The sequence below is a fragment of the Heliangelus exortis genome, chromosome 4, assembly GCF_036169615.1.
Source record: "Heliangelus exortis chromosome 4, bHelExo1.hap1, whole genome shotgun sequence".
Classification (NCBI taxonomy): Eukaryota; Metazoa; Chordata; class Aves; order Apodiformes; family Trochilidae; genus Heliangelus; species Heliangelus exortis.
Genome location: NC_092425.1, coordinates 30,106,226 through 30,127,724, shown reverse-complemented (window position 1 = coordinate 30,127,724; position 21,499 = coordinate 30,106,226). Strand labels below are relative to the sequence as shown.

The window sequence follows — 21,499 nt, the reverse complement described above, 5'->3', positions numbered from 1 at the left end:
AATAAGCACGTCCTCTCAATCCTTCCAACCTCAAAAAAAAAAAAAAAAATGGTTTCAACTGTGGTCAACAATGCCTATGACTGTTCCTTCTCACTTTCAGATGTATATTCAGGCCCCAATCTTCTGCAGGACGGGATGTGATTTCCTAATGCAGGCACACCAAGCTAGGCATAGTGGACAGCCCAGAGGGGCATGAAGGTGAAGCACCCTCCATGACCATTTCTGCAGCACCTGCAGAGTGGAGCTGAAGATCAGCAAAAGACTGGCACCAACCCCATCAAATAATGACACAGTTACTGAGAAAATAGAGCAAAACAGAGCAGATCACTGCCTTGTGGAACATTGTCCTGCTCAATAAAAAGGTCCCTGAATTTTCCAAACAAATACAGCAAATCAGGCATCATCTGCAGAAGCCTCAGCTCTCCTCAGACAAGTGTCAAGCACCTCACCCAGCCTGAGCTTCTGCTGGAGCAATGTTAGGAGTAGTAAGAAAAAAAGAAAAGAGGACTGAAAACTAGTGTTACCCTCAAAATCCAGAACTGCTGCCTGGTTTTCTCCAAACTTGCACCAAGATGCTAAGTAGCTATTGCACTGCCAACACTCAAAGAAATACTGCAACAGTTACCTAGCTCCAACACCTAAAACTGGTGTAGGAATGGGGACTGCATTTGGCTTAATTACAGATGACTAGCAGAGCTAACTTAAAAACTTCCAAGAGCACAGCATCGTAGGAGTACAGCAGCATTGCTCAGGGAGCTGTTGGGAAGCCACGCCAGCTCAGATTTCTCCATAAAAATCCCCTGTTTGCTCAGCTGTCACACAGTGCAGAAACTTTTTTTGTTTCCCTCAGCTGTATGCTGCTATAAGGGCACAACCTGGCTCTGGAAATCTGTAAATTTCCATTTTCCTTTTCAATTCAGCTTTTAATTATAAGAAGACAAAAAAATCCTCTACTTCGTAAAAATGAAAGACATTTTCATTCCTGTTACCAAGTCAAAAACAACACCAGATGGGAATTCATTTAAAATTCTTACATCTTCAGCTCTCTTTCTGCAAGGAGGTTACTACCAGCCAGCCAGCTCTAGGATAATACAAAACAAACAAAAACAAAAAACAAACAAACAAAACCCAGAAAAAAACCTATAGCATATGAAAGTGACTTACATTGTCTGAGATGACTGGCAACAGATGACAACTGATCAAACCCCACTAGATGCTTTAAAAAAAGAAATCTTACTATTTGCCTTGAAAAAATGAGAAGTGGTGAAAATATTATCAGGTCCCACCAGATAAAATGTGCATAATGCATGTTTCAAGGACTGTGGGGAACCTGGAGCAGCTTTACTCTGCAATCAGTTCCTAAAAGTCTCAAACCCACTTGTGGGAAATGAGGCCATGCCACAGAGAATCACAGACACACAGAATATCTCATGTTGGAAGGGACCCATAAGCACAATAAAGTCCAGCTCTAATGTCCAGCTCCCTGGACCTAAAACTAAATCATATGATGAAGAGTATCACCCATCTCCCTTCTCCTGCATCTTGCATCCTCCTGCCCCAGTTTGGAAGGTGACCACCAGTGTTCACTCATGTCTCCCTTTCAGGATCAACCAACCTTTGTCGAGGTCCTCAGCAGGAGCAGCAGCCCTGCTCTGCTCCCTGGGCACCCCTGGTGAGGGTGGCACAGCAGGCACCATAAGCATCTCTAGTTGGTATGGCATCCCCATCTGCCCTGGCACCTCAGCAATCCTAGCCCCCAGCACCTGAGAAGACCTGTTCAATTAGGTCACCTGGTTCAGGTTTAATGTCAATCACAGCTTCAGAGGGTGACAATTCCCTCAAAGGCTTGACTGTAGGTGTTAAATGTAGATGTTAAGATGCAGAACCATCTTCACATGCCTGCCATGAAGCAGTGTTCTTTGTTCCTGTGAGCTAGTTGAAGCTCTTAAGAGTAATTTCTTTCAGTCTGAGAGCTGGAAACTGCTAGAGGTGGCAAGATATCCTCATGCCTCCTCTCATCAAACACTTATGAACTGATTTTGCTGGAAGGAAGGTTGCTCTCAAAGATACTAGATTCTGAAGACTTTACACTACTTGGTTCACTAGTCACAGATCACAGCTTATCCAAAACCCCATGAAGCCAGACAGTAAATCTGACAGCATTGTTTCCAAAGAAAAGGGAAGGTCTTCTATCATCGGCTCCTGACTCTTCTTATTGGCAGCTATAACCATAATATAATCAGGGAGCTCTTCATCAACATAAGCTCCTGCAACTTCCCTTTTACAGCACCCCAAATCTTGTGGCTGATCTCGGTGCTGATCTCCACCTGTCTCCTCCATCCCTCCTATCACCTCCAGCATCCCCAGCAGCTCTGATCCCCTGGCAGCTGTGGCACAGGGGCTCTGCAAGGCCCTGGTACCCAAGCTCAGGGCCTGCTCAGTGAGTCTCATTCAGGTGGGAAACTCAGCCCCAGGAGACTCCCTTGGCTCCCAGCACACCAAGTCTACACCCATCCATGCAAGTCTGCAAATGGCTCTGCGTGGCAGCTGTTTGAGCTCCCCCCTCTTCTGCTCTAAGTGGATGACCAACACCCTGCCTCCACCAACCACCCTTGCTATCAGCAAGGTATCAGCCTTGTTTCTCTGGTTTGTCCTGCTCACTGGAGACCCCAGTGCTGCAGGGTGCCCCTGTCCTGGGTAGACCAGTGGGTCCCCCAGGGACAGCCTCAGCTGCTGGCACCCTACAGCTGTCAAGGGAGAGCAGTGACCCCCAGTCTCCCAGTGCTGTCACCATCCCTCCCTGGCTACCACCACTTTGAGGGGCAACGCAGCCTGTTCAGCATCCTCCTGGGTGGTGAAATCTCCCTGGGCAGTGATGTCCCCATGGATGAGGGCACTGTCCCAGTGAGTAGCATCCCCCTACACAGTGACATCACTCCCAGCCTACCTGCTGCTGTACACACTGAAGCCTTCAGGGACCCTGTAGTGATGCCAATCAGTAACATTATGACCAAACTTGCCAAAAGAAACTATGAGGTATTTGGATTGCTCCCTGGGGGTATCAGCCAGAACAATCCCAGTGGTGTTCCCATGCCCAGAAACCGTGCTGGCACTAGTGGCATCATCCCCACAAGATTAGCTTGCTCTTGCTGCTTGAGAAGATGGCTCTCTACTGACTATAAAGTTTCCCCAAGACCTCCAAAGCCATCCTGAGCATGCAGCATGTGCAATACTTTGAGGAGGAAGCCTGAGGATCTCCAGCAGGATGCAGGGACAGACCTGCCACCACCCTAGGGCAGTGTGTTCCAGCATGATCTCAGGCTGGAAAAGTGAGGAAAGCAGCAGCAGAATGGCTTGTTGTCAAAAAATGGCCATGGGGAGGGAACGCAGGAGGCAAAACAGCACCCCAAAGAGCTGCTAAAGCATGGCTGAGCCCCAAATGAGATCCCCCAAGTCCCAGAGATCACCAAGCCATCCCCAGGGCTACAGCAATCCTGGGGGTGTGTGACTCCTCTGTCTCATTCCCCAGGGGAAGCAGCCCTTTGCTGGGAAGCCAGGAGGGATGAGTCCACGCAGGACTCACACACAAGGCCCTACACAAAAAGCAGCACTGACCCCTGCAACCATGGTGTCAGTCAAGAACAGGTTAGATAGTGCTTTGAGCAACCTGGTCTAGTGGAAGGTGTCTCTGCCCATGGCAGAGGCCAAAGCTGCCAAAATCCAGCTTGTCTCCACTCCTTATCGTGGGCCTATGCAATGAGTTGAGAAAGCTGGACCATGGGAGAGTCTTAGTGGTCCCCAAAAGAGCAGCACTTCTCCAGTTAAGAAATCTTGTGCCTCCCGAGTTCTCAGCTGTAGCTTTAAGGTGGACTCTGCCTGTCACTGAGTTGCATTTTCTGCTGGAATTACAGGAACAGTTCTGTAGGTGACTCATTCATAAACGATAAAATCTTGAACATTTTGCAGTGCTCATAAGGAATGCAAACCAGCTTTTTCTGGTCTCATTTACCATGGCCAGTCTCCACAAAAAAATGGATGTTAAAAATCAGTAATGGGCAAGTTCTCTGACACTGAGAATATTTATCAAATAGTGCAAATGCAGCACTTTTTAAAAAAATTTATTCAGAATGTGTGCAGTAGCCTTTTTATTGATCAGTTACTCTGAACTCTGAACACTGGCATATCTTTTTAAGAAAGTGAAAGCTGTGGAAGTGCTATATTTGCCCTATTTGCAGAACATTCTTTATTTAGATTTCTATGGTAACCAGTAAGTAAGAGGACCACAGTTCATATTTTGAATGTTTTCATTCCCCATGGTCCCAAGCAGCAGAATCACTACAACTCTGTAAGTAGGAAGAAATTAGAAGCAAGCATATAACTGCCTTAATTAGAGAGGAGTCTTCAGTTATTAACTTGAGATGGAGCTCTTCTCAGTCACAACACCATCACATTCATTAAGTTACCCTCTTTAATGTCATTAGTAACAGAAGCGGTCTGGTATGCATTACACACCAGAAAAATCTTGTTAAAAATACATTTCTGTTCTTACATTACCTTGCCTGTCAAAATATAACCTGTGCAAAGGAAACAGTGACAACTTTTCCTCCCTCTGACCCATGAAGAATTATGGCTTCTGTGAGGATAATACCTGCTGCAGGGGTATGGCACTCTTACTGTAGGATGAAGCATTATTATTCACAGAATCACAGAACAGTAGGGATTGGAAGAGACCTCTGGAGATCATTTAGTCCCCCCCTGCTAAAGCAGGTTAATCTAGAGCACATTGCACAGGATTGCATCCAGGTGGGTTTTGAATGTCTCCAGAGGAGACTTCACATCTCTGGGCATCCTGTTCCAGTGGTCTGTCACCTTCAAAGCAAAGTTTTTCCACATGTTCAGATGGAACTTCCCATGCTCCAGTTTATGCTTTTTGCCCTTTGTTTTGTCTCTGGGCACCATAGAAAAGAGCCTGGCCCCGTTCTCTTCACACCCACTTTATAAGAGAGATGCTCCAGTCCACTTATTACCTCTGTATCCCTCTGCTGAACTCTCTCCAGTTGTTCTTTGTCTTTCTTGAACTGGGGAGTCAAGAACTGGACAGGGTACTCTAGAGGTGGCCTCACTAGGGCACAGTATAGAGGGAGGACACCTCCCTCAACCTCCTGACTGCACTCTCCTTCATGAACCCCAGGATACCATCGGCCTTCTTGGGCACATTGCTGGCTCATAGTTTGCTTTGTTTCCACCAGGTCTCCTCAGCCCTTCTCCACAGAACTGCTTTCTGGCAGGTCAACCCCTGACCTGTGCATGGGGTTATTCCTCCCTAGGTGCAGGACCCTACACTTGCTTTGGTTGAACTTCATTATGTTCCTTTCCACCCACCTCTCTAGCTTGTCCAGGTCTCACTGACCTGCAGCCCAGCATTCCCCTCCCAGTTTTGTATCACCAGGAGACTTGCTGAGAGTACATTCTGTCCCTTTATAGGATCATCAGTGATTATGTTGAGCAAGACTGGACTCACTACTGACTCTCAGGAAGCACTACTGGCTCCAGGCCTCCAACCAGACTCTGCTGCTGATCACAACCCTCTTGAGCTCTGCCATGCAGACAGTTCTCAATCCACTGTCAGCCTGTCTTAACTCACACCTCCTAAACTTATCTATGAGGATGTTATGGGAGACAGTGTCAAAAGCCTTGCTGAAGTTGAGGTAGAGAACATCTGCTGCTCTCTCATCTACACAACCAGTAATGCCATCACAAAAGGCTACATTTCCCCTTGAATCCATGCTGACTTTTTATTTGAAAAGAACAGACAGCCTACTGTATTGTAGTGTCACCCTACACCTCCAGAACAGCCTCTACACTACACTACCTCTACAGAACAGCCACTACACTACCTCTACTACTACTCTAAACACTACACAGCCAGAATGAGCAGTTGCAGCTCCCCACCCATCCACACTGCCTATGCACAATGTGGATTTTCTCATCAATTCCTCTTACCTACATGCCTCTGGACTAATTTTGGGCTAATAAAACATCATGGAGGAAAAAAAGGATTGCTCTGTTTTACAAATAAATACTCAGAGTCCACATGAAGTGTAATTTTTGAGAAAAACAGCAAAGCAGGATAAAAAAAACTGTCTCATGATGCATAAAATATGACCATTTTAACATAAGAAACAAATGTAAGCTCAGGTACTCACTTAACTCTTTTATTTCTAAATAGGACACCAGGCCCAGACATCAGCCAGTCTTCAGCCCCAAACACCCAAGACTAATTTTGCTCTGAAAAATTAATTCACAGCCAACTACACCTGATTTCTATGGAATATTCCCCTCCCACGTACAACATATGGCAACTCTCAGCATTTAGACTGTCAGAGACAGTATGACACACCAACCCTCAGGGAGCTCATGAGCAGTTCTGCAGCAAGTGCTTCCCACCAGGCCAATTTTTGCCCAGTGCATTGAGTTAAGTTTCTGGGAAGTGCAATTCCTCCCTAAACAAAGATTTTTATCAAAGAGAGAGGAAATCCTTCCCCCTTCTGCTGAAAGTTTTATTGAAAACTGCATAGTTCCTTGAAAACTACTCTGCTCCAGCAAGATTACTGGGGGGTTAGTAGTGAGAAAGTTCAAAAATAGAGAAAAACACATCTTGAATGCAGCATACAGAGAGCCCTCCATTGCCATGTTCTCTGTCCTGTTACCCAGAAGCCAGATGCAGCAGAGGACACCCAAGGCTGTCTACCCAGAGTCACAGCTGAGGACTACTTGGTCTCAAAAGCAATCTTTTATTGAGACTATTTACCACAGGGCACAAGGGTCCTACTATAAAAACTTGATCAGCACAGGGTCTGCCTGGATTCTGCCCCACAGCACAGGACCTCTGTGCCCTTATTGCTGCCTGGAGATGGGAAGCACGGAAGATGGTGGAGGCCCTGCACCTTCAGCTATCCCAAAATATCTTGAACACCAAGAGCCAGGAGCTCTTTGCAGCTTGGGCAACTTGCAGAGCCAAGTAAAACAGCAGGAAAATGCTGAGGAAGGTATACTTCACTAGTAGGGCCCCATGAATAGGGACCATTCTGTCTGGTTCCTCCAGGGGCCTGTAAGCACCAGCCACCCAGTTCCCTCCCTCAAAACAGTCGTCTGAGCATGGACAAAGACATCCTGTTTTACCTTCATGGCAAAAGCATGAAATGTCAACACTAAGCAATAGTAAAAAAAAAAAAAAAAAATACTTGTAAAGCACTGAGTTTCAGAGGGATGTGGAAGCCAGTGAATGAGCACTCAGTTTCACTAAAATGCTTACTTCAGGCTGGTAAAGCATAACATTGCACAGCGGAATAAATTTGAAAAATAACAGCTTGTTAGATACAGCAAAAACGAGATACATTTTCTACCTGTGGTTTGTATTCCTCCCTTGATATCATAAATCCAATTAGTTTCAACATCACTGAAGGAAAATCGAGTACTTCAACTTCCTTATCACCAATCTAATGCAACTAACTAGTTTAAAAAGGGAGAAATCACAAACAGCCACCATGAGACATGTCAGCCAGTCTTGCTCCTTGCAGACCAAATTGCAATATGCTCACCTTTGCACATCCAACCCAAGCTTCCTGGAACACTTCACAGAAAATCCTTCCTTAGAAATTTCCCAGCATGAGCTTTGCTGAAGTAACTACACGATCTTCTAAAAAGCACACTGCAACACTCTCCTGGTTTCAGCTAGGACAGAGGTAATTTTCGTCTGGGTAGCTAGAACAGCACTATATTTTGGATTTAGCACTGGATTTGGTATTAGAAGAGTGTTGATAATACACTGATGGTTTTAGTTGCTACTAAGAAATCAAGGACTTTTCAACTTTCCGTGCTTTGCTCAGCTACGTGTGCACAAGAGCATAGCCAGAGCAAAGGATCCAAATGGGTCAGTGGAATTTTCCATATCATGCAATGTCATGTTCAGTATATAGGATTGCTACCTCAGGATTTCTCTCCTCTGGGATCACTGTGTGTCCACTGACAGGATGGGCACTGGTCAGCAGGTAGTGAGCAGCTGCACTGTGCATCACTTGTTTGTACACTCTATGATTACTGCAGTCATTAGTATTATATGTTTCCATTACTAAATTGTTTGCATCTCAACCCACTAGTATCCCACCTTTGCCTTTCCAACTCTCTTCCCCACTCCCCAGAGAGGGCAGGGGAGAGAGCAAGCAAGCAGCTGCCTGGTATTTAGTTGCCTGTTGGGTTAAAACCATGACAAACATCAAATATTTCCTCTTTCTGCCTTGGACATGTTAAGTCACGTCTGAAAGAACTACAACAACACACCATTTAGGTGGTACACTCTGAGGCATCCCCCTGCACTCAAACTTCTCTGCTTGATTATGCCAGCTAAAACCTGCACCTGTGTGCAGTTACCACACTGCATGCTGACAAAAGCTTTGAAGCAAAAGCAAACTTCCACAAATACTTCTATATCTGCTTAGACAAGCATCTGTTGGAGGGATAGTCATTATATCTAGCTGACTCCTTTTTGCACTTACTGACCCAGCCTCTATCACTGACCTTAGCTACAGCATCAAGAAACATGCCACAATAGAAACATTTATTCATCCCATGCTTGATGACTAGACCCTCTCTGAAGAGGCAGAAATATCAGGGAGATGAAAAACTGAAAAAGGCATCCAGAAGCTTTAAGAGAGAGATATATACCCAAATGCCTAACCATATAAAAATATGCAAAAGACACAAGCCAGCAGCTACCCAGAGTAAAGAAAGTACTTCATTTGAGAGTGATGTGCTTATCCTACTTCAGCAATGAAGGTCCCAAGGACAATAACCAAGAGCGGCAGCTTGGAGAACCACTGTACAGTGGGATTTGAGGTCACACTAGTGCCTCATACCTTTGGGTTGTTTTTTTGGTTTGTTTTTTTTTTTGTCACAAACACCAAGGCTCTGTTTTGTGAAAGCCCAGACTGATTTCCATCACGAGAATGACAGGAATCTTCTAGGGAATTACCACTCTTCTCATTAACAGATAAAGCAATCACTCTCTTTGTGTACCTATTTAAAACAGCACACTGTTCTGCTATGGTATCTACCTGGACAGGTCTAAGAAAGTTAACACTGTCTTAATCCAATCAAGTACAGCAGCCTTAACCAAACAGTAGATGGTTGCTGGGTCTCCCAGAATCACACCACACAGTACCATTAAGTTCACCATCAGTGACAACAGCCAGGTCAGGATCTCCCCGCTTTCAGCCCTTGCTACAGTCTTCACGAACAGTTTCCTTTGCTAACTTACAGACATGTATATCACTGCAGTGTCAATCCACAACTAGATACATACAGAGGGCAGAAAAAAACCCATTTCTGTTCATATACTCACAAGCCAACTGCCTGTTGCACAAAACACTCAGCATGGTACTCCTATGCAAGGGCACTTGCTTTGGAACACAAGACGTGATGGGGGGAAGGGGGAACACCAACAAAACCACAAATCTATGATACTTCCTCTCCATGTATTACAGCACAGAAACAGAAATCTCCACAATACGAAACACTGCATCAGCATAAAAAAAAGGGCTGCCATGCTGGTCACCTTGAGAAGTTCTGCCATGCTGGTAGGTCACCCAAGGGTGTTCCTGCTGAAAGAAATCCAGCCAGCTGCAGAGAGGGTGATCAGGCATTGGAATGGAATGGAATGGGCTGCCCAGGGAGGTGGTGGATTCTCCATCCCTGGAGGTTTTTAAGAGACTGATGTGGCACTCAGTGCCATGGTCTGGTAATCACAGTGGTGGTGGATTAAGGGTTGGACTTGATGACCTCAGAGATCCTTTCCAACCTGGCTGATTCTGTGAAAAGGCTCAGAAGAACAAGCAGGCAGGACTTTGGATGGCTTTTGCTCTAAATGTTTCCAAAAGGATTAAATCCTTTAACACAACTTACTTCCTTTTCTTCTGTTTGCAGCACATTTTAGTTAGTTTTTTTTCATTTTTGTTCAAGCTGATGTTCCTGCTGTTTACCAAAGTAACCCAACAATTTTTTGCCTGAACTGATTTCTAAAATGGCGTTGCTCTGTCTCTGAAAATCAGCTGCTTTGAGTGAACAGAAACCATACTGACACACTAAAAATCCCTCTGCAGTTCCTAGGGCTCCACACCGTAGAAGGCTCAAAAAGCCCCAGGAGAAATACCTCTAGGTACAGTGAAAAGAGCACATATGTACAAAGTTCAGCTGACTGAGCTAACAATGAAATGGCTTCTGTAACTGGAAAAAAAGAAGTAGAGCCAAATTTAATTAACCACAGAAAACCCAGGCTAGGACTAGAGAAAAAAAAACAAAACCACACACCACGTGAGCTCAGCTATTCATGAGGAGTACCATAAGAATGTTTTGCTCCATTGTGCCCCACTAAGGGTTTGCATTTTGATGCTGCATATAACATCCAGAAAGTCTCCTGATGAAAGTGGAACTGAACACAAGCAATGGTCCCTCTGTGCTTGGGCTGGCTTTAAAAACAAGCAGCCAACAACAATTAGTCCTAGGCAGTGTGAAGGTACCACAGTTACTTATTAACATTACAGCTCTTCAGTTTGGGGTATTTTTAAAGCATTGCTGTTCTTTTTGGTTTTGTAACTGTTTCTGTCAGCATCCCTTCAGCACCCTAAACTAGCTAAAGAGAAATACAGATCCGTTGCTAGAGAAGGGCCAACTAGGAAATGCAGCCACAAGTCCAAGATCAGTGACTCCGTGTGATCCTCTGCAGAGAAGAGAGGAGGTGAGGAGATGCTCAGCAGCATCCCACTGAGCACAGCCACGGGCTGCCCAGCTGCTCCAAGGCACAAGGGGGAACATGGAGGCTTCCTTGCTTCCCAGCACCAACCTCAGCATTCAGGCACTATTTTCTATTATCAGATAAGAGCTGGCTTTTGGAAAGCTAAGAGTCTGACAGCTAATCAGGGAAATCCACCCCAGGGAACTGAATGTTTACATTCTCGAGAAGTCATGAAACACATCCAAGTTGCTTCTAGTATAAAGGCTGATTACACAGCAACATACATCACTAACACTGTAGTTTGCCTACACTTGAAGCTTGCTTACAAAGGCATCACTGGCAAAACCTCCAGCTTAGAGTGCTGCTGAACTACACCTTAGGAGTGCCTTGCAGTAATGTTTTACTTTATATCAAAAACTGCAGAGCACAGAAACACATCAAAGATAATACACTACGAGAAGGTAGTCAGGTACTTCTCTAGACACAGCTTTCAAACAACAGATCATTCACAAAAGACCTAGGAACACCACAGGCCTGTGCGTTCTCCAAATATTTTGTTCATAGGGTTACCACAAAAAATGCAGACGGCCTCCAAAAAAACCCTACTTGGATGCAGTCAGAAACGCATACCACACAAGCACAGTCCTTCTGCTAAGAAAGCAGCCTTTGGGGTGGTTTTGTTTATGTGCCAATTAGCCTGTTTAAAAGCATTTGGAGGTACCCCACCTAGAAGAGAGCACATTCCTCAGGGTGTGTAAAAACAAAGAGTCCTCTTTTTCACTGAAGATCTCTAAAACTGTAACAGAGAACAGACTGTTTCCTAACATCTTTGATACAACCCTGTTTGTGCTTCTGCAATTTAAACGCACTTTTCACTTCCTCCTTCTCCCTTGAATTTGAAGAATATATCAGCACTGTTTTCCCAACAGAAACCCAACCCAATTTATAAAACATTAGGGCCTGAAGACCTTCAGTTGTAGAGCTATGAAATAATATTAGAGTCCACGTATTGTTGTTTACATACATTATAACTATATGCACACTAAAAAGTAGAGACGCAAAGGACGGAATGCAAGGCCAAATGACTTGCCGTGATAAGTATGGTTTTTTAACCTATAAAACCTTTTGTTTTAAGTATAGTCTTCCAAATGTAAAAACAAGAGTAATACAATTTACACCCACTGAGGCACGGGAGCACATTAGAAACACTACCAATGCTGAGTCAAAAGCACAAAGATCCACGCCCCAGATGGCACCAGCCCAAAAATGCCAAGGCTGCTGCCCAAGCTCAACCACATTGGGTCTGGCCCTGAGCTGGATTGCATGAGACCAGCTCAGATCTCCTATGCAGCCACAGCACATTGATGTGCAATGCAGGTAAACCTCCTAAGATAACCAAGTGCAAGGGGACTGTTCAATACAAGAAAAATTCCAACAATGCTTGACTGAACAAAATGGAGCAGTCAAGTAGCATGTGCAATCCTGACCTGAAATGTTATGCTTGGGTAGGTACTGGGTACCAGCTACGCAAAAGAAAGCTTATTTCTTATTTCAGTATACCAGCTTTACAAAGCAAAACATATCCTTGAGCAAGGTAAAGGATGAAAGACCATATATGAAGCATCACCTGCTCAGCAGTGATGATCGTGAGTGGATCAGAAGCTCCATCTTAGAGCCTGACTCCACTGAAGTCAGCTGGAATTCAGCACAGCACAGGTGGAGTTTCACCAGCTCAGGTGTCCTCATCTATTTCACTATTTACTACATTACACTGCTCTTCAATGCTTGTATTTAAAGCCTTTAAAATGATACTTGGCAGAGCACTAGCTGAAAACAAACACACAAACAAAAAACATCCAACAAAAACCCCCTGTCCTCTGAAGCCCCAATCTCAGGAGAACATCATCCTGGATCAGATTCAAATCAGGCTTATGCAGATGAAGGACAACAGTAACTCTTCTTGTTTCCAGTAAGGCCAATTCAAAATGCTGTTTGGAAATGTTATATAACCCTCGCCATAAACTCCACCATGTAAAGTCAGCTTGCTTTCAAGTTTTAAACTCAAGAAATAAAATTATACTTACTTGCATGTCCAGTATTAATTATCACTATTTTTTAACCCTTCGCTTATTGCTTCACTGCTGTTAAAACCCAAGTTTAATTTCTTCCCTCCTCATGCTTTTGCTGCATGTATGTTGGCTACAGTCTTCTAGAAACCTGTATCATCAGAAAATTTGAGCTGTATGTTAGGAGAGACTCTAGAAGTTGAGATACTTTTCAAGAGTACCATGCAAGCTGGACTTCAGATTTGAAAACTCGGGTAAAGAGAATGCAAGATAAGGGTTTTCTTGAATGACTCAATTTTTTCTCATTTAGCATAAACAATTACAACACAAAATTTAAGTGATCCTCTTTTTCCAGACACCTTAATCTTCACTACAAGATGGCACTAAAGGTCAAATGTTATGTGGTAAGTTTTTCAAGCACTAGAAAGGAAAGAAATAGCTATACTATTCTGAATCAGTACCACTTGGACAACTCTGCATCCAAGATGTATTGGGAGGATCACAAATCCCAGCCAGAATCAATCTGATGCAACACATCAAGTTTTCAGTGCTTCTAAAATTATTGAAATTTCTGCAAAACAACAAAACAAAACAATCAGCAAAAAAAAGACTGTTTAAAGTAAGAAGAAAATGGCTACAGTCTTGGACAAGAAATATAATGGGGTACTACCTGCAGACTATATAAGGAAACCAATTAAAAGCTGGAAAATATTTGACCCACATTTATAGAAGTATTGACTAATGCTCAATCAGCATTTGATCTCAGCAGCTGGGCTTGCATAGGAACAGTAAGGCAGCATTCACACACTGCCTCATACATTTCCCCAAAGTAACATACATGCCATTTTCTGCTCTAATCTGCCAATTGTTCCCCAAGTCAAACAACTCTGTTACACAGACTTTTGTCTCTATTCATCTGCTTGTTTTTTCTGATAAATTTTTTCCTCTCTCTTTGTATGTATGTACACAAGTATTTGCTGAGATCTCAAGTGGAAGCACAGGCAGGCATAGAGACCCTTTTATATAAAAACAATGCAAGAAATGTGAAGTTCGGAACATTGTCATTAGAAAATAAAGTGGTCATGATTAATTTTTAAATTTTTACTTATTACTGTTACAATGCTTTCTTGCTTTGACATTCTTGCTAAAATCAGAAGTGGAAATGACAGAACAAAGGGTATTTTTTTCAAGACCATTCATTTTAAGCCAGAACAGAAGCAGGAAGCACTGGAAGTTTCACAGGAAAGCTGGGCAGTTTAGTTTTATTGCCGGAAGCTACTCCTGCATTTCTTTTAACTTTTGAATACAGGAAAGATATGAATCTCTAAAAATTAAAGTTCATGTGCAGCAAAACCAGAGCAACATGTGAATAGGTGCTGTTATCACATTGAACTTTAACTATCATTAGATCAAGTTCACCACATAAATGTACTCTGATGTTATGTGCTATTTAATAAACAAGAAAGCCTTGGTTCCTCAGGATAGGGACTACAAATTTTGAGTTAAAAAAACATAGTAGGTCATTAAAAATTATTATGGAACTATCACCTCAGTGCTTATTAAAAGTTTGACTAGTACTGCACAGAAATACTTGGAAAAGTGTATTTCAAAGCACATGCTTTTCAGTTACTTACCTGTAGATACTGAAATAATAATAATCACTTTTGGATGGGAAATAAGCTGAAAACTGGATCCAAGCTCCCTCCTTCTGCAGTACTGAGCACCCACCAGCACCTGCCAGCTGCCCACCTGTGTACCTGCATCTTGCTGAATGTGGGTCCCCTTCTCTGCAAGGTTTAACTACTCTAAGTTTATACACAATGAAATCAAACACACAGTTTCATGGTTGCTGCTTAGTGTTAATTCCAAATAGTGGCTTTCTAGAAGTTCATGGGATATAAAAGGTGGGATAAAAAATAAAATAAGAGTTCTTATGTCTGAGTCATTTGAGTTGTATTTTTTGGCATAAGCTAAGTAAGGGGGGAAAAGAAACAAGAAAGGCTGGAAGGTGGCACTCAGTGCCATGGTCTAGCAACCGCACCGGTGGGTCAAGGGTTGGACTTGATGATCTCGGAGGTCCCTTCCAACCCGGCTAATTCTATGATTCTATGAGGATGGAACACATCCAAGTTTTTCACACTTCTAAAGCGACTGACATTTACTAGCCAAAGAAGAAAACACTTCAGAACATTTCAGCCAAAACAATGTGGTTTTAAATTTTTCCTAATTCTTAAATAGCTATAGTTTCTAAGGCAAGACTTCATCTTATTTACTGACCCTTCATTCTTTGAATTAGTGTATTACACATGAATATCGATTTCTATGTATTTTACAAAACAAATGCAAAGAAGAATGCATATTGGACTGCTCTGTGAAGGCCACCAGTAACTAACTAGCACACAAGCCCAAACTTTTCTCAGTGCCAACAAACTAACCCTGGCCAGCCATGACACACACGCCAGGGTCTGAGAGGGGATCTGACATTCAGCAGTTCCTGAAGCATTTCCTACGAGGTGCTCTTTTTATTGCCTACCCAGCCAAGGAAAGAGGGGAAGGGCATCAGACACCCCTGCACCCCTGGGCAACCACAGGCTTGCCAAGATAAGAAGGTGATGGTCAGGTGGTGGGATGCACATATATCAAATCCTAGTTAGAAGAATAAGGGCTCAGTGTGCCTGCCAGCAAAGATGAGCAGCAGCCTCTCTCCCATGTCCTTGTGCCCAATGAACTGAAAGAAAGGCTGCAGCAGGGAGAGATGAGAAGTAGGAACATCAGCAGATGATAGTTTCTGATTAAAAACAGTATCTGAAAGGACCATGAAGAATCAGCAAAGAGAAATAAGTAAAATAGATGAACAAGAAATATCATGCCGATAGAATTCAGTATTATTAACAAATGCACGCCAAATGCAGGCTTTTACAATAGTTCTTGAGTCTCATAGGATTTTTAATTTAACCATTAATTAAAGGCTCTGGAAAGGGAATTGGAATAGGTCAGCAGAAATCTCTGTTGAAGATACAGCCATAGCTTGAGAGCAGAAAAAAAACCCCACATATTCCATACCCTTACATGAACAGAATTGAAATGATGAATATAATTACTCCAATAGATGTCCTCTAGAAGACAAAAGTGCAAGACTCCTCTAGAATAATATGCTGTGCTAACCACCCCAAAAGATGCTGCTAACCCAGACAGGGTTACACTTTTCAGAAAGAGGTAATGTCTAGCTCAGGGAATGGAAAAATCCTCAGACTGCTTTCCTGAACTATCCCAATCTGCTGAAACACACCCAAGTATGATAAAATAGAAAATTACTTGGAAAAGGAAGTCTGGTAGTTTCTGTTTACGTATACAAGAATGCATGTGTGTATAAATATGAACTAAAATTAATTCCTACAGGAAGTCATGTTTTATGTGAGGACCAAGACCGAACACAGATGTTCCATTAACACATAATTCATTACTAGAATTCACACAATTCATTACTAAAACTCATTTGCTGACAACCTTGAAGGTGTGGGTCTGTATCTAACCATTACAGACCATGACAGAACTACAGTAGGAGAAACTATCCTATAAAAACCAGAGGTGCTCCTACTTTTTCCTCTGGAAATAAACAGCACTGACACCTTGTAGAAGAGACATTGGAAATAGAGGTACACAGGGTCTGATCCACCCTGACAATTCCCACAGTCTTAGCCAGCATGCAGCACATCACTATCTGGCACAGATAAAGCTCAGCCAATTGTGGATCTGGTGCTGGTACCAGGCAAAAGGAGCCCTGCAGATGAGCAGCAGCACCTGCTGCAACTGGACCAGGCTTTAAACTGAAAGAGGGTAAATTAATACTACACATAAGGAAGAATTTCTTTTTTTTTTTTTTTTTTGAGGGTGGTGAGACTCTGGAACAGGTTACCCAGGGTAGCTGTGGATGCCCCATCACTAGAAGTGTTGTCTGTCTGGAGCTTTGAGCAATGCAAAAAAATGACCCTGCACACAGCAAGAGGGTTGCTGGACTACAAGATCTTTAAAGATCCCTTCCTATCCAATCTAAATCACCCCATGACTATGATTCTGCCTGCCCTGTAATCTCATCTCTGCCTTTCCTGGCTATCACCTACACAGAGGCAGCCTGGCTGGGAAAAAAAGACAAAGCATCAACTGCATAGTGCCAAGAGCCAAAAAGATGGAAGGTCCAGAAAGTTGTCCACATAAACAACCATAAGGCAACAATGGAGCCTCTGATCCTTGTGTAAGCAGGAATGAAAGCCCCACATGAACAGAGTAGAAGGGCTGTTCAGAGAAAGGCTAAAATTTTGCAGAGCTGGCTATCACTCAGGAAGGGAAAGAAGCTCTCCTTTGAGTGCTCTCTGACTTCAGACTCACTCCTGTATAGCTCTAGAATATTGATTTTAATGATAGCTTGGGGCATTTTACATCTGGATATCTGTCAGGTCTTTCTGGAAACCATATACCCTAGCCACAGAGCTCTCCTCCTCCTTTCATCACTCCACACATAATAGACTCAACAGGACCCTCTATATAAATTGCTCAAATTTTTAAATTGTTTCAGAAATTGCATACTCAGCATCTGGACACATACATACTCTTAATCATCTCGGTACTGCATGTGCTGCTCAAGACTTTTCAAGCCCTTCACCTCAGGAAGCATATATTTAGAGTCATGTGTGGGCAAAGATCTATTTTCTCAGAGAACAAATGTCCTGTCTCAAAGCTTAGGTAAATCAATAGCTCTTAAATTAAAGCTTCTTGCAGCCCTCAAGACAAGCCCAGAAGAATTTCTTTCAAACTGAAGAAAAGTAAGTTTCTTATCTTTTTCTGCCATTTCGTAAGTCAGGCAAACGTGATTAATTTATCTGTGTTCAAATTAAATTAAGTGGTCTTTGGAGACCATCAAGATTTGTCATGTCATCAGCCATGTGCAAGAGCAACCAGTATTGTTGTCCAAGTTACTGCTTTTCCAGGACATTATCTCCTCCAATGGGTAACCTCTCCCAGCTCATCAAAATTCCATCTTCTTCACAGGGTCTCCTTTTAAAAGCCTCTTTGGCCCAGGATGCAGGCCCAGGAAAGAAGCCCATTCTAGTCTGCACAGGCCCATTCACTTCCTCTCTCTATTGAAGTCCAGTCATCATCTCTACTGAAGTAGAAGATGAGGACCACTTTCTCTCACTCTGCTAGTATCTGTATCATGAAGTTCTTAAATGTGATGAAAGCCATTCCATACTTGGGGAAAAGCTCAATGGTTACCTTCCAATTATCCACCAAACTGCGTTCAGATAATCTCCAGTGAGGGATGGAACATCAGTAATTACAATAACTCGTCAATAATTAGATCAGTGAAGGTGCTCATTACAGGAGTGCCACACCAATGACAGCTACATACACATCATAACTGTAAAATACTTAATTTCCCTCCTATCTGTTCCTACAGAACAGTTTATTACCAAGCCTGCTTGCCCTGATCTAAGAGTTTCACAGGTATATCGAAGATGACCATTCAGGACTTAGAAAAATGAGAGCAAAATAAAGACTGGGAGCAAGCAGTTTATTCCCCAACAGCAGCTACCTATACTTAAACATACCAATTGAGTTGCTTGACATGTAAGTCAAAGATTAGTAGTCTTCTGAGGAAAACAGGAACCCTTTCAATTAATTTTCAATTCTTACAGAATAGCCAGAGGCCTGTCCATATTTTCAGGATATCATTAGGGTATCCATGACTTTTACACAGTCTGAAACAAAGAACAGGCACTTTCAAAGGAAGGATGGGAAAGCATGATGTACAGTCTATGCTTTAGCTGTAACTAAAGGATATTCCTGTGAGAAGCAGAGTGATGCAAAACCAAGCAGGATATCATTGAGAAAACAGGTGCCTGACTTCAGTGCAGTCAACATTTCATGGTGGACAGCATCCACAGGTAGGGTGGAAAATGGGGAAATAAACACTAAAAATGAGAACATTTGCATTTGCCTGAAATCTTACCCACTGCAAGGATACAAGATGCTCACAGACTCCAGGCCAAACACTCCATGGAGGTGCCTGGTCAGTCCTTTCCAGAAGCAGTGTGGAATTTTGCTCTTTCCATTACAGTAGGGTGAAAGTCACCTTTATGCAGCAACTCTGCAGCAGCAGCACTCACACAGGAAGCAGAGGGAACCACTTGCTCCATTGCATGAAAATGCTCAGATCCAGACCTCTCATAGAAAAGCCCAAGCCATGAGGCAGCTGTCATCTGCAGACACTAAAGCCAATGTTTCCCTTCAGACAGAAGCCATGTTGTGCATGCAGGGCTCCATAAGAGGAGGTTAATAAGCAGACATTGGCTTAGGTGTTAGTATACAAATGTAAATGTATATAAATGTATACTAACCCAGTAAAAAAGAGATTTTCTCAACTGTGTCTTCCAACACGCTTTGCTCAAGGAAAACAAAAATTAAAATATAGGGGAGACTCTGCAGACTCACTGCAATAATAATGGGGCAGTTTAACTGCTCAGAAGATCATTCCAGTGATTCAACTGCACTGCATTACAAAGAAAGATATCTGCATAAAGTGGGCTGCAAAGTGCTAAAATTCAAGACCTAATTAAATTACACATTTGTGCATCATTGCCCTCTCTATTAGAGTCTGAAAAATGGAAGGCAACATGCTATTATACATCATGTGCTATTATTCATATAAGTGCCTAAATTACAGAGTTTGAGAGATACTAGTTATGTCCTTATTAAAAAGCCATTTAATTCATCATATAATGCACAGGCTTCTATAGGATTGAAACAGGAAACATGAAAGCAGCCTCTGAATAGCAAGTCTCAATCAGAAATCATTTCTGCTCCCATAATAACTGTTTTTCCCTCCAGATTTTGTTTTCCCCTCTCATGCTGAGCCACAGCAGGCACTGAAGGAGACTTTCTGAAGTCTTATTCATGCCCTTCAAATATACCTTCTTAAAAAAAAAAAGAAAAAAAAAAAAAAAAAAAGGCATGCTGAGTACAAACTGTGAGAGGAGTTCACAACTGCTCAGAATACTGTATAAAATTGCTGATATAAACCAAATAAGAACACAGTTAAAGGACCTGAATAAATCAGGTTTAATCTGAAAGTTTAGACCAGAGGCTCTTGGGGGGCAGAGGAGGTCAAGAGGGAGGTAAACATCTGCATTGGATAGAGTAGTGATATAGGACTGGTTATTTTAGAAGCAGAACACATGCTTGGATTGGCAAAGAAGTGGTTAGACATGGGGATACAATCAAGTTAGCCTTTCCAGCAAATACTATGGAAGCTTTGGCCCAGCTTGCACACACACAGATGAAGATGCTGAGCATCTGTCAATCATAGGGCCCTTAATGAAGCTCTGATGATGCTTCACACCCAGCTATCACTTTTTGGTTTTCTTCATTACCCATTTCACTTTGTGCCTAAGTGATTACAAGCTTGGCTATCACTGGAATTTTTTCAGCTCCACAGTACACCAGCTAGGAGGGGAGCATTGAGGAAGAGTTCCAGCATCACCAGTGGCCATGCTGAGCAGTCAGTCCTCAGCCAGGGCAGCAGCACCCCACCAGCCCCATCTCTGGCAGCAGAGCACCCAAAGGGCTCCCCACAGCAGCTGCTCTCTGAACCTGCACATTCAGATGCTATGAACACTAACTCCCAAAAACTGAATTCAGGGTTGCATCAGCTTAGCTTTTAAGAAACCATTTTATGGCAGAAATAGCTTTCTAAGGACTCCCAACCTTCTCCTCCATGTGATTTCACAGAAAAACACAGAGAAAGAAGAAAAACTTCCTCTCAGAATCTGAAGTATCCTTAACTGTCAATATATATTCAAAACAGGCTAAAATATTTAAATTTCCCAGCTGTAGTTTGTTTCATGCAAAGGGATTTATGTCTTTATCACAGAAACCACAGCTGTTAAGTTAAAACAGTGTCTGGTATTCCATTTTTCATCTCATCATTACTCCAACAGTAATTCACATTAGCCACGGTGTACCTTTTATCTTAACAGTTGATAAGAATTTCTGAAATACTAATTTATACAACTTCTACTTGAGTTAAAAAGGCTACTATCATCTTCACCTCAGAGACAAGTAAACTGCAGCTGCCCCAACACTTCACACTACCAAAGTCACATAAGAGACAACTTGCCCAAATTACTCTTTTAACCACTGAATGTGTATATCCTCAGTTAGAAACACCAAGCAGAATGGAGCCCTCCTCCATGATCAACTTTTATAACCAAGGATGCCACACACTGCTTTTGTACAGCTAAGAGACAGCACCAAGACAGTGTGCAGCTGGCTCTGGAAAGATGGATGCATGATAACGATCACCGACTTCTCCAGGTGTTCTCTGCCTGTTGCTCTCAGTGACACGTGGGCCTGAAGCTCTTGAAGAGCACATATCTAAAACTCCATACTGCATTTAGCCTGAATGGAGTCTCTGAATGTTTCCAAATCACATTTCTTTTGGATTCAACAGCTAGATCTTGGAAGAGCTAACTGCAGCACCTTTCTTGCAGGTGGGATGGCCACGCCTACAGCTAATCCCCAAAACTTCACTTTATAACCTCTCCCAGTTCAGAAGGCGAGTGGAAAAAAAAGTCTGGAAAGATGTGGA

The 21,499-nt window shown here is 42.8% G+C and overlaps 1 protein-coding gene across 11 annotated transcripts in view; it reads right to left on the bottom strand.

Annotated features, from left to right (window-relative positions):
• The window catches only part of APBB2 (amyloid beta precursor protein binding family B member 2), a 169,070-nt gene that overhangs the window by 130,427 nt on the left and 17,144 nt on the right, over positions 1–21,499 (bottom strand). The gene's annotated exons all lie outside the window — the stretch shown is intronic.